The sequence below is a fragment of the Urocampus carinirostris genome, unplaced genomic scaffold, assembly GCF_059441175.1.
Source record: "Urocampus carinirostris isolate Australia breed hairy pipefish unplaced genomic scaffold, RoL_Ucar_1.0 HiC_scaffold_229, whole genome shotgun sequence".
NCBI lineage: Eukaryota > Metazoa > Chordata > Actinopteri > Syngnathiformes > Syngnathidae > Urocampus > Urocampus carinirostris.
The window spans coordinates 2,501-16,805 of record NW_028283325.1 but is presented as its reverse complement, the minus strand read 5'-3'; the positions used below and the strand labels follow the sequence as shown (position 1 = coordinate 16,805).

The 14,305-nt window shown below is 58.6% G+C and overlaps 2 non-coding genes across 2 annotated transcripts; both read left to right on the top strand.

Moving 5' to 3' along the window:
• Window positions 1-10,265: 10,265 nt before the first annotated feature.
• On the top strand, window positions 10,266-12,252 carry LOC148344874 (18S ribosomal RNA). Its single transcript, XR_015849040.1, has one exon. It is a non-coding gene; the product is annotated as an 18S ribosomal RNA (ribosomal RNA).
• A 1,342-nt stretch (window positions 12,253-13,594) lies between these two features.
• LOC148344873 (5.8S ribosomal RNA) lies at window positions 13,595-13,748 on the top strand. The gene has a single exon (XR_015849039.1). It is a non-coding gene; the product is annotated as a 5.8S ribosomal RNA (ribosomal RNA).
• Window positions 13,749-14,305: the final 557 nt, after the last annotated feature.

Below are 14,305 nucleotides of genomic sequence, written 5' to 3'. Positions count from 1 at the left end.
ATACGCGCACAATTCCCCAAACACCGGCGCGGATTTCAGCCACTATTGGCGGGCACAAGTCCCCCAACACTAGCCCGGGATTCAGCCACTAGTGGCGGGCACGATTCCCCAAACACCGGTCCGATAATACGCGCGCATATCCCCAAACACCGGCCCGATAATACGCGCACAATTCCCCAAACACCGGCCCGGATTTCAGCCACTAGTGGCGGGCACAAGTCCCCAAACACTAGCCAAGTTCTCAGCCACTAGTGGCGGGCACAATTCCCCAAACACCGGTCCGATAATACGCGCGCATATCCCCAAACACCGGCCCGATAATACGCGCACAATTCCCCAAACACCGGCGCGGATTTCAGCCACTATTGGCGGGCACAAGTCCCCCAACACTAGCCCGGGATTCAGCCACTAGTGGCGGGCACGATTCCCCAAACACCGGTCCGATAATACGCGCGCATATCCCCAAACACCGGCCCGATAATACGCGCACAATTCCCCAAACACCGGCCCGGATTTCAGCCACTAGTGGCGGGCACAAGTCCCCAAACACTAGCCAAGTTCTCAGCCACTAGTGGCGGGCACAATTCCCCAAACACCGGTCCGATAATACGCGCGCATATCCCCAAACACCGGCCCGATAATACGCGCACAATTCCCCAAACACCGGCGCGGATTTCAGCCACTATTGGCGGGCACAAGTCCCCCAACACTAGCCCGGGATTCAGCCACTAGTGGCGGGCACGATTCCCCAAACACCGGTCCGATAATACGCGCGCATATCCCCAAACACCGGCCCGATAATATGCGCACAATTCCCCAAACACCGGCCCGGATTTCAGCCACTATTGGCGGGCACAAGTCCCCCAACACTAGCCCGGGATTCAGCCACTAGTGGCGGGCACGATTCCCCAAACACCGGTCCGATAATACGCGCGCATATCCCCAAACACCGGCCCGATAATACGCGCGCATATCCCCAAACACCGGCCCGATAATATGCGCACAATTCCCCAAACACCGGCCCGGATTTCAGCCACTAGTGGCGGGCACAAGTCCCCCAACACTAGCCCGGGATTCAGCCACTAGTGGCGGGCACGATTCCCCAAACACCGGTCCGATAATACGCGCGCATATCCCCAAACACCGGCCCGATAATACGCGCGCATATCCCCAAACACCGGCCCGATAATATGCGCACAATTCCCCAAACACCGGCCCGGATTTCAGCCACTAGTGGCGGGCACAAGTCCCCCAACACTAGCCCGGGATTCAGCCACTAGTGGCGGGCACGATTCCCCAAACACCGGTCCGATAATACGCGCGCATATCCCCAAACACCGGCCCGATAATATGCGCACAATTCCCCAAACACCGGCCCGGATTTCAGCCACTATTGGCGGGCACAAGTCCCCCAACACTAGCCCGGGATTCAGCCACTAGTGGCGGGCACGATTCCCCAAACACCGGTCCGATAATACGCGCGCATATCCCCAAACACCGGCCCGATAATACGCGCACAATTCCCCAAACACCGGCGCGGATTTCAGCCACTATTGGCGGGCACAAGTCCCCCAACACTAGCCCGGGATTCAGCCACTAGTGGCGGGCACGATTCCCCAAACACCGGTCCGATAATACGCGCGCATATCCCCAAACACCGGCCCGATAATACGCGCACAATTCCCCAAACACCGGCGCGGATTTCAGCCACTATTGGCGGGCACAAGTCCCCCAACACTAGCCCGGGATTCAGCCACTAGTGGCGGGCACGATTCCCCAAACACCGGTCCGATAATACGCGCGCATATCCCCAAACACCGGTCCGATAATACGCGCGCATATCCCCAAACACCGGCCCGATAATACGCGCGCATATCCCCAAACACCGGCCCGATAATATGCGCACAATTCCCCAAACACCGGCCCGGATTTCAGCCACTAGTGGCGGGCACAAGTCCCCCAACACTAGCCCGGGATTCAGCCACTAGTGGCGGGCACGATTCCCCAAACACCGGTCCGATAATACGCGCGCATATCCCCAAACACCGGCCCGATAATACGCGCGCATATCCCCAAACACCGGCCCGATAATATGCGCACAATTCCCCAAACACCGGCCCGGATTTCAGCCACTAGTGGCGGGCACAAGTCCCCCAACACTAGCCCGGGATTCAGCCACTAGTGGCGGGCACGATTCCCCAAACACCGGTCCGATAATACGCGCGCATATCCCCAAACACCGGCCCGATAATATGCGCACAATTCCCCAAACACCGGCCCGGATTTCAGCCACTATTGGCGGGCACAAGTCCCCCAACACTAGCCCGGGATTCAGCCACTAGTGGCGGGCACGATTCCCCAAACACCGGTCCGATAATACGCGCGCATATCCCCAAACACCGGCCCGATAATACGCGCGCAATTCCCCAAACACCGGCCCGATAATACGCGCACAATTCCCCAAACACCGGCGCGGATTTCAGCCACTATTGGCGGGCACAAGTCCCCCAACACTAGCCCGGGATTCAGCCACTAGTGGCGGGCACGATTCCCCAAACACCGGTCCGATAATACGCGCGCATATCCCCAAACACCGGCCCGATAATACGCGCACAATTCCCCAAACACCGGCGCGGATTTCAGCCACTATTGGAGGGCACAAGTCCCCCAACACTAGCCCAGTTCTCAGCCACTAGTGGCGGGCACAATTCCCCAAACACCGGTCCGATAATACGCGCGCATATCCCCAAACACCGGCCCGATAATACGCGCACAATTCCCCAAACACCGGTCCGATAATACGCGCGCATATCCCCAAACACCGGCCCGATAATACGCGCGCATATCCCCAAACACCGGCGCGGATTTCAGCCACTATTGGCGGGCACAAGTCCCCCAACACTAGCCCGGGATTCAGCCACTAGTGGCGGGCACGATTCCCCAAACACCGGTCCGATAATACGCGCGCATATCCCCAAACACCGGCCCGATAATACGCGCGCAATTCCCCAAACACCGGTCCGATAATACGCGCGCATATCCCCAAACACCGGCCCGATAATACGCGCGCATATCCCCAAACACCGGCGCGGATTTCAGCCACTATTGGCGGGCACAAGTCCCCCAACACTAGCCCGGGATTCAGCCACTAGTGGCGGGCACGATTCCCCAAACACCGGTCCGATAATACGCGCGCATATCCCCAAACACCGGCCCGATAATACGCGCGCAATTCCCCAAACACCGGCCCGATAATACGCGCACAATTCCCCAAACACCGGCGCGGATTTCAGCCACTATTGGCGGGCACAAGTCCCCCAACACTAGCCCGGGATTCAGCCACTAGTGGCGGGCACGATTCCCCAAACACCGGTCCGATAATACGCGCGCATATCCCCAAACACCGGCCCGATAATACGCGCACAATTCCCCAAACACCGGCGCGGATTTCAGCCACTATTGGAGGGCACAAGTCCCCCAACACTAGCCCAGTTCTCAGCCACTAGTGGCGGGCACAATTCCCCAAACACCGGTCCGATAATACGCGCGCATATCCCCAAACACCGGCCCGATAATACGCGCACAATTCCCCAAACACCGGTCCGATAATACGCGCGCATATCCCCAAACACCGGCCCGATAATACGCGCGCATATCCCCAAACACCGGCGCGGATTTCAGCCACTATTGGCGGGCACAAGTCCCCCAACACTAGCCCGGGATTCAGCCACTAGTGGCGGGCACGATTCCCCAAACACCGGTCCGATAATACGCGCGCATATCCCCAAACACCGGCCCGATAATACGCGCGCAATTCCCCAAACACCGGCCCGATAATACGCGCACAATTCCCCAAACACCGGCGCGGATTTCAGCCACTATTGGCGGGCACAAGTCCCCCAACACTAGCCCGGGATTCAGCCACTAGTGGCGGGCACGATTCCCCAAACACCGGTCCGATAATACGCGCGCATATCCCCAAACACCGGCCCGATAATACGCGCACAATTCCCCAAACACCGGCGCGGATTTCAGCCACTATTGGAGGGCACAAGTCCCCCAACACTAGCCCAGTTCTCAGCCACTAGTGGCGGGCACAATTCCCCAAACACCGGTCCGATAATACGCGCGCATATCCCCAAACACCGGCCCGATAATACGCGCACAATTCCCCAAACACCGGCGCGGATTTCAGCCACTATTGGCGGGCACAAGTCCCCCAACACTAGCCCGGGATTCAGCCACTAGTGGCGGGCACAATTCCCCAAACACCGGTCCGATAATACGCGCGCATATCCCCAAACACCGGCCCGATAATACGCGCACAATTCCCCAAACACCGGCGCGGATTTCAGCCACTATTGGCGGGCACAAGTCCCCCAACACTAGCCCGGGATTCAGCCACTAGTGGCGGGCACAATTCCCCAAACACCGGTCCGATAATACGCGCGCATATCCCCAAACACCGGCCCGATAATACGCGCACAATTCCCCAAACACCGGCGCGGATTTCAGCCACTATTGGCGGGCACAAGTCCCCCAACACTAGCCCGGGATTCAGCCACTAGTGGCGGGCACGATTCCCCAAACACCGGTCCGATAATACGCGCGCATATCCCCAAACACCGGCCCGATAATACGCGCACAATTCCCCAAACACCGGCGCGGATTTCAGCCACTATTGGCGGGCACAAGTCCCCCAACACTAGCCCGGGATTCAGCCACTAGTGGCGGGCACGATTCCCCAAACACCGGTCCGATAATACGCGCGCATATCCCCAAACACCGGCCCGATAATACGCGCACAATTCCCCAAACACCGGCGCGGATTTCAGCCACTATTGGCGGGCACAAGTCCCCCAACACTAGCCCGGGATTCAGCCACTAGTGGCGGGCACGATTCCCCAAACACCGGTCCGATAATACGCGCGCATATCCCCAAACACCGGTCCGATAATACGCGCGCATATCCCCAAACACCGGCCCGATAATACGCGCGCATATCCCCAAACACCGGCCCGATAATATGCGCACAATTCCCCAAACACCGGCCCGGATTTCAGCCACTAGTGGCGGGCACAAGTCCCCCAACACTAGCCCGGGATTCAGCCACTAGTGGCGGGCACGATTCCCCAAACACCGGTCCGATAATACGCGCGCATATCCCCAAACACCGGCCCGATAATACGCGCGCATATCCCCAAACACCGGCCCGATAATATGCGCACAATTCCCCAAACACCGGCCCGGATTTCAGCCACTAGTGGCGGGCACAAGTCCCCCAACACTAGCCCGGGATTCAGCCACTAGTGGCGGGCACGATTCCCCAAACACCGGTCCGATAATACGCGCGCATATCCCCAAACACCGGCCCGATAATATGCGCACAATTCCCCAAACACCGGCCCGGATTTCAGCCACTATTGGCGGGCACAAGTCCCCCAACACTAGCCCGGGATTCAGCCACTAGTGGCGGGCACGATTCCCCAAACACCGGTCCGATAATACGCGCGCATATCCCCAAACACCGGCCCGATAATACGCGCACAATTCCCCAAACACCGGCCCGGATTTCAGCCACTAGTGGCGGGCACAAGTCCCCAAACACTAGCCAAGTTCTCAGCCACTAGTGGCGGGCACAAATCCCCAAACACCGGTCCGATAATACGCGCGCATATCCCCAAACACCGGCCCGATAATACGCGCACAATTCCCCAAACACCGGCGCGGATTTCAGCCACTATTGGCGGGCACAAGTCCCCCAACACTAGCCCGGGATTCAGCCACTAGTGGCGGGCACGATTCCCCAAACACCGGTCCGATAATACGCGCGCATATCCCCAAACACCGGCCCGATAATACGCGCACAATTCCCCAAACACCGGCCCGGATTTCAGCCACTAGTGGCGGGCACAAGTCCCCAAACACTAGCCAAGTTCTCAACCTTCAGCTGAGTATATGGCCTCCGAAAGGCCCATACATTCAGACGGGTCCATGTATTTTCAGCGACAGCCGCAGTACCGCCAAAATCCATGCAGCGGCGCTGGATTTATGGCCTCCGAAAGGCCCATTCATTCAGACGGGTCCATGTATTTTCAGCGACAGCCGCAGTACCGCCAAAATCCATGCAGAGGCGCTGAGTTTATGGCCTCCGAAAGGCCCATTCATTCAGACGGGTCCATGTATTTTCAGCGACAGCAGCAGTACCGCCAAAATCCATGCAGCGGCGCTGTATTTATGGCCTCCGAAAGGCCCATTCATTACCAACGGGGCTGCAGTAGCATCCCGCGGCCACGCAGGGGCAGATATTGTGAGGGAATTACATGGTAGTGGACGGAGCGCCCATGCATTTCCAATGGGAGTGCAGTACCTCAAAAATCCGCTCCAAGCCACCGAACTTGAGGGCCCGACGTTCCCTCAACACTAGCCCAGTGCAATCGACATTTCGTTCTGTGTACATTGTTACACAGAATGACAATACAAGGGAATTATTATTATTATTATTATTATTATGTATTCAGCCACTAGTGGCGGGCACAATACCCCAAACACTGGCCCGGCGCTGGCTGAGTTTATGGCCTCCGAAAGGCCCATACATTCAGACGGGTCCATGTATTTTCAGTTTTCCGTAGCAGGTGTGATTGTTTGTTTAATTAGGTAGTTTGTGTTGGTGACGGTGTTCCTAACTGTGGTGGCTTGTTTGTAGAATGTGGGGCCCTGCGTTTGTGTTATGTTGATTTCTGGTAATTTACTTTTTACTAAGTAGTCTTTCAGGTTTTTGTTTCTTTTAAAGGCTGAGATGATTTTGTAATCTTGGATTATGCTTGTGTTCTGTAGTGTCTGATTTATATTTTGTCCATTCATTCAGACGGGTCCATGTATTTTCAGCGACAGCCGCAGTACCGCCAAAATCCATGCAGCGGCGCTGAGTTTATGGCCTCCGAAAGGCCCATTCATTCAGACGGGTCCATGTATTTTCAGCGACAGCCGCAGTACCGCCAAAATCCATGCAGCGGCGCTGGGTTTATGGAATCCGAAAGGCCCATTCATTCAGACGGGTCCATGTATTTTCAACGACAGCCGCAGTACCGCCAAAATCCATGCAGCGGCGCTGGATTTATGGCCTCCGAAAGGCCCATTCATTCAGACGGGTCCATGTATTTTCAGCGACAGCCGCAGTACCGCCAAAATCCATGCAGAGGCGCTGAGTTTATGGCCTCCGAAAGGCCCATTCATTCAGACGGGTCCATGTATTTTCAGCGACAGCAGCAGTACCGCCAAAATCCATGCAGCGGCGCTGTATTTATGGCCTCCGAAAGGCCCATTCATTACCAACGGGGCTGCAGTAGCATCCCGCGGCCACGCAGGGGCAGATATTGTGAGGGAATTACATGGTAGTGGACGGAGCGCCCATGCATTTCCAATGGGAGTGCAGTACCTCAAAAATCCGCTCCAAGCCACCGAACTTGAGGGCCCGACGTTCCCTCAACACTAGCCCAGTGCAATCGACATTTCGTTCTGTGTACATTGTTACACAGAATGACAATACAAGGGAATTATTATTATTATTATTATTATTATTATGTATTCAGCCACTAGTGGCGGGCACAATACCCCAAACACTGGCCCGGCGCTGGCTGAGTTTATGGCCTCCGAAAGGCCCATACATTCAGACGGGTCCATGTATTTTCAGTTTTCCGTAGCAGGTGTGATTGTTTGTTTAATTAGGTAGTTTGTGTTGGTGACGGTGTTCCTAACTGTGGTGGCTTGTTTGTAGAATGTGGGGCCCTGCGTTTGTGTTATGTTGATTTCTGGTAATTTACTTTTTACTAAGTAGTCTTTCAGGTTTTTGTTTCTTTTAAAGGCTGAGATGATTTTGTAATCTTGGATTATGCTTGTGTTCTGTAGTGTCTGATTTATATTTTGTCCATTCATTCAGACGGGTCCATGTATTTTCAGCGACAGCCGCAGTACCGCCAAAATCCATGCAGCGGCGCTGAATTTATGGCCTCCGAAAGGCCCATTCATTCAGACGGGTCCATGTATTTTCAGCGACAGCCGCAGTACCGCCAAAATCCATGCAGAGGCGCTGAGTTTATGGCCTCCGAAAGGCCCATTCATTCAGACGGGTCCATGTATTTTCAGCGACAGCAGCAGTACCGCCAAAATCCATGCAGCGGCGCTGTATTTATGGCCTCCGAAAGGCCCATTCATTACCAACGGGGCTGCAGTAGCATCCCGCGGCCACGCAGGGGCAGATATTGTGAGGGAATTACATGGTAGTGGACGGAGCGCCCATGCATTTCCAATGGGAGTGCAGTACCTCAAAAATCCGCTCCAAGCCACCGAACTTGAGGGCCCGACGTTCCCTCAACACTAGCCCAGTGCAATCGACATTTCGTTCTGTGTACATTGTTACACAGAATGACAATACAAGGGAATTATTATTATTATTATTATTATTATGTATTCAGCCACTAGTGGCGGGCACAATACCCCAAACACTGGCCCGGCGCTGGCTGAGTTTATGGCCTCTGAAAGGCCCATACATTCAGACGGGTCCATGTATTTTCAGTTTTCCGTAGCAGGTGTGATTGTTTGTTTAATTAGGTAGTTTGTGTTGGTGACGGTGTTCCTAACTGTGGTGGCTTGTTTGTAGAATGTGGGGCCCTGCGTTTGTGTTATGTTGATTTCTGGTAATTTACTTTTTACTAAGTAGTCTTTCAGGTTTTTGTTTCTTTTAAAGGCTGAGATGATTTTGTAATCTTGGATTATGCTTGTGTTCTGTAGTGTCTGATTTATATTTTGTCCATTCATTCAGACGGGTCCATGTATTTTCAGCGACAGCCGCAGTACCGCCAAAATCCATGCAGCGGCGCTGGATTTATGGCCTCCGAAAGGCCCATTCATTCAGACGGGTCCATGTATTTTCAGCGACAGCCGCAGTACCGCCAAAATCCATGCAGAGGCGCTGAGTTTATGGCCTCCGAAAGGCCCATTCATTCAGACGGGTCCATGTATTTTCAGCGACAGCAGCAGTACCGCCAAAATCCATGCAGCGGCGCTGTATTTATGGCCTCCGAAAGGCCCATTCATTACCAACGGGGCTGCAGTAGCATCCCGCGGCCACGCAGGGGCAGATATTGTGAGGGAATTACATGGTAGTGGACGGAGCGCCCATGCATTTCCAATGGGAGTGCAGTACCTCAAAAATCCGCTAGAGGGCCCCGAACTTGAGGGCCCGGCGTTCCCTCAAGTGCCGATTTTATACCCCCTTCTCCAGCCGACAGCCAGAATTATATTAGGGACTCGCAATTTTGAGAGGTGAGCACCAGGGCTAATCAGCGGCCACCCGTGACCATTGAGTCCGACAGAGCAGAGGCTAGGGGCGGCCTCGCATCTCGCAATTACCGAGGGAAGATGCCGGTTCTCGAAAAATTTCTAAGTTTTTCAAATTTTAAAGTATTGAAGTATTTAGGGCGCTTCCCGCGGCCCTGGCTTTTGCATGTACCCCTCTAAGCTCCGGTTCTCGAAAAATGTCTAAGTTTTTCAAACTTTAAAGTATTGAAGCCGGACTTCCGCGGAGGCTGACAGGGGGCCTCCATCGAAGCACCCTTCACCCCCGGGTGAGCCGGCGTCGGCCCACGGGCCTGCCGGTTCCCCAACTGAGCGATTGGCACACGAGACCCGCCTCGGAGGGCCCACGTCGGCCGGCGCAAGCCGGTGTTCGGGCGTGCGGCTCCTCCGGCTTTGCGGGTCAAGCTCCAGCGCCGAGGATACTAGGCAAACGTTGGGCCCCCCCGAGCCGAGTGGATACCCGCCTCAGAAAGAGCTGGGGCGGTACGTACGGACGGCCTCACTAAGAGGGAACGGAAGCTACTAAAGCACACGTATAACTGTCCGATGTGCGAACGAAAGTGAGGCCGGACGAATCCGATACGAGTTACGAGTGAGGCGGGATCCACGGCTGGCACTCGCGGGGCCCTCTTGCGAAACCATGCCTCGGCGTGAACCTTTTGGCGGCAGAACCAAGACGAACCGAGGTCGAGCTTCCGTCTCGAGCCACACCCAGACGTCCGACCGTCGCGGAGCCCGACGCCACGCGTGCTAGGGCTCCGCGCGAAACATCGTTTCACGACACCCGCTCGTCAGCCCGTCCGAACGTATACGAGTGTCGCGCGGCCCCCCGGGCCCGGCTGTAGCCACAGCCTCGTCCCGGACCAGGGCCGCACCGCCACCAGCAGCGCCCCCCCGGCGGCAGACGCACTCTGGTTGATCCTGCCAGTAGCATATGCTTGTTTTCAAGATTAAGCCATGCATGTCTAAGTACGAATGGCCAGTACAGTGAAACTGCGAACGGCTCATTAAATCAGTTATGGTTCCTTTGATCGCTCCACCGTTACTTGGATAACTGTGGCAAATCCAGAGCTAATACATGCAAACGAGCGCCGACTCGCGGGCGGGGCTCCGGCCTCGCCCCGGGGACGCGTGCATTTATCAGACACAAAAACCCACGCGGTGTCCGGCGGGCGGGGGCTCAGCCGTCGCGCGCGTCCCCCGCGTCCGGCCTCCGCCTCTCCGGGCGGGGGCGTAAGCGGCGCGGGCGGCTCCGCGCGCGCCGGTCCTCGTTCCGCCGGCCCGGCCCCCCCTTTGTGTTGACTCAGGATAACCTCGTGCCGATCGCTCGCCCACCCGAGGCGGCGACGACTCATTCGAATGTCTGCCCTATCAACTTTCGATGGTAGACTCTGCGCCTACCATGGTGACCACGGGTAACGGGGAATCAGGGTTCGATTCCGGAGAGGGAGCATGAGAAACGGCTACCACATCCAAGGAAGGCAGCAGGCGCGCAAATTACCCACTCCCGACACGGGGAGGTAGTGACGAAAAATAACAATACGGGACTCGTTCGAGTCTCCGTAATTGGAATGAGCCGAACACAAACCCATCGGCCAGCATCCATTGGAGGGCAAGTCTGGTGCCAGCAGCCGCGGTAATTCCAGCTCCAATAGCGTATTTTAAAGTTGCTGCAGTTAAAAAGCTCCTAGTTGGACCCCGGGACGCGAGCTGACGGTCCGCCGCGAGGCGTGCATCCGTCTGTCCCAGCCCCTGCCTCTCGGCAAAAGCCCCCGTGATGCCCTTCGCTGGGTGTCACTCGCGGGGCCCGAAGCGTTTACTTTGAGGAAATTAGAGTGTTCAAAGCAGGCCACACGGCCGCCCCTGCATATCGCAGCTGGGAATAATGGAATAGGACTCCGGTTCTATTTTGTGGGTTGTCATGAACTGGGGCCATGATTAAGAGGGACGGCCGGGGGCATTCGTACTGCGCCGCTAGAGGTGAAATTCTTGGACCGGCGCAAGACGGACGAGAGCGAAAGCATTTGCCAAGAATGTTTTCATTAATCAAGAACGAAAGTCGGAGGTTCGAAGACGATCAGATACCGTCCTAGTTCCGACCATAAACGATGCCGACTCGCGATCCGGCGGCGTTATTCCCATGACCCGCCGAGCAGCACCCGGGAAACCGACCAAGTGTCTGGGTTCCGGGGGGAGTATTGTTGCAAAGCTGAAACTTAAAGGAATTGACGGAAGGGCACCACCAGGAGTGGAGCATGCGGCTTAATTTGACTCAACACGGGAAACCTCACCCGGCCCGGACACGGAAAGGATTGACAGATTGAAGGCTCTTTCTCGATACCGTGGGTGGTGGTGCATGGCCGTTCGTAGTTGGTGGAGCGATTTGTCTGGTTAATTCCGATAACGAACGAGACTCAAACATACTAAATAGTACCGCGGCCCCCCGCGCGGTCGGCGGCAGAAAACTTCTTAGAGGGACAAGTGGCTCTCAGCCACACGAGAATGAGCAATAACAGGTCTGTGATGCCCTTAGATGTCCGGGGCTGCACGCGCGCCACACTGAGCGTATAAGCGCGTCGTCTATCCCCGCGCCGGCAGGCGCGGGTAATCCTATGAACCCCGCTCGTGACAGGGCCTGGGGATTGCAATTATTTCCCACCAACGAGGAATTCCCAGTAAGCGCGGGTCATTAGCCTGCGTTGATTAAGTCCCTGCCCTTTGTACACACCGCCCGTCGCTACTACCGATCGGATGGCTTAGTGAGGTCCTCGGATAGTCCCCGCCGGGGCCGGCCCCGGCTCCGGCGGTGTGCCAGAAGACGGTCGAACTTGACTATCTAGAGGAAGTAAAAGTCGTAACAAGGTTTCTGTAGGTGAACCTGCAGAAGGATCATTAACGTACGAGCGGCAGCAGATCCGCCTCGGTACACCCCCGACGAGCCAGACGCCGAGGGCGGCGGGTCGTCGCAGGCGGAGGAAGAGGGTAGACCGGGACGGGACGGGACGGGGGGCGCGGCGCGGGTCACTCCCGGGCCGCGCGTCGGAGCGAGTTCGGCGGGCGCCACGCGGCGCGGCGCGACGCGAGAAAAGGCGGCGGGCGATGTCGCGCTACCTCCGTGCGAGCGGGGTAGCGCGCTCGTCCGACGACCCCAGTAGCGCGGCGCGGCGCGACGACAGGCGACCGCCAGCGACGGGCGAAAGGCGGCGGCCGTGCGCGGGACCCCCGTAACCGGGGAATCCCCCTCTGCCGACGACCCTAGCTCGGCGCGGTTCTCGCGCTTCCGGCGCGCGCTTCCGGGGCGGCACTCGCCTCGACGACCTCCCGTCCTTTAAAGGTAACGGTTCGGGCCGGCGCCCCGGCGTCCGTCCGCCCGTCGGTGTCGCGTGTCCGTGCGGCGCGGGGCTGCTCTCGGCGAGGGTCGCCGAGCAAGCGGATCCCCGCACGGATCACAACGGCCGTATGGCGGCGGCGTCGGGACGCCCGCCCGAGACGAAGGTTCAGGGCGACGAAACGGTGCTCCCACCGGCTACCTTTTTCCCCGGCCAAACGCGTCCGTCGGCCGGAGCCCTCGAGGGGCCGCGTAGCGCGCGCGTGGGCCGGCCCCCGGACACCGGAGTCCCTCCCGGGGCTCCGGACACCGGGGGTTCGGTTCCGCGCGGTCCGCCGCGGTCTCCTCTGTCCATCCATAGTCCGGGCAGGCCGCGGCCGGGTCGGGGGCCAGTCCCCCCTCGGTGTCAGCGCGGTCGCGCCGCCCTTGTAAACCAAACCCACTCGCTGACGGGTAGCAACACCCAAAGCGTCGCTTCGCGGCGCGGCGGGGCTTCCAAGTCGGATGGCCTTCCGGGGTCCGGGTAGGAGACGCCGGGGGCCGGCCTCAGCGCCGAGCCCCCGACCTACCCGGCGAGTCCGGTCGCCGAGTCGTGTCAGGCCCGAGCGGGAGACGCCGGGCGCCGGCCTCAGCGCCGAGCGCCCGACCTACCCGGGCCGACGCACGTCTCGGGCGCCGTCGCGGCCCCGAGCGGGAGACGCCGGGCGCCGGCCTCAGCGCCGCGCGCCCGACCCGCTCGGCTCGTCGCGGCGTCGCGCGTATCGCGCCCGTCGGTAACCGCGCCGCGGGTTAGGGGCTCGCTCGCGGGAGCGACCGAACGGCACCCGCGGCGCGTTCGTCTCCGGTACAAACCCTGTCGTGAATTTGTCTCCGATCGTCCCGGGCGGACGTAAAAGGGCCCAAACGTACGACTCTTAGCGGTGGATCACTCGGCTCGTGCGTCGATGAAGAACGCAGCTAGCTGCGAGAACTAATGTGATTTGCAGGACACATTGATCATCGACACTTTGAACGCACATTGCGGCCCCGGTTTTACCCCGGGGCCACGCCTGTCTGAGCGGCGCTTTCCAATCGATCGGACGCGGGCCGGGCCCTCCGCGACATTCCGCCGGTCCGTCCGGCGGGTGGCGCGAGAACCCGGTCCGCGCGGGCGAGGCTCGGGCCCTCCGCGACATTCCGCCGGTCCGCCCGGCGGGTGGCGCGCGACCCGTGTCCCCGCCCACTCCGCGGCTGGGGTTTCGCAGGGACCCCCGTCCCTTCGTACCCTCAAATACAGACTCGGGCGGCGCTCCGTGTCCGTCCGCCCGTCGGTGTCGCGCGTCCGCGCGTCCGGAGGTGCTTCTCGGCTGCCGGTGAGTACGGCTGGTACTTAGCATACCGAGAAGGTGCTCCGCGCGCGCGGCTCCGCGCGGCGGCCCGTATGGCGGCGGCGCTCGGCGCCCTCCTCAGGTAAAGGTCCCGGTCGGCGCCTCGGCGTCCGTCCGCCCGTCGGTGTCGCGTGTCCGTGCGGCGCGGGGCTGCTCTCGGCGAGGGTCGCCGAGCAAGCGGATCCCCGCACGGATCACAACGGCCGTATGGCGGCGGCGCCGGTCCCGGCGCCGGCCCCGACCGCACAGCTCT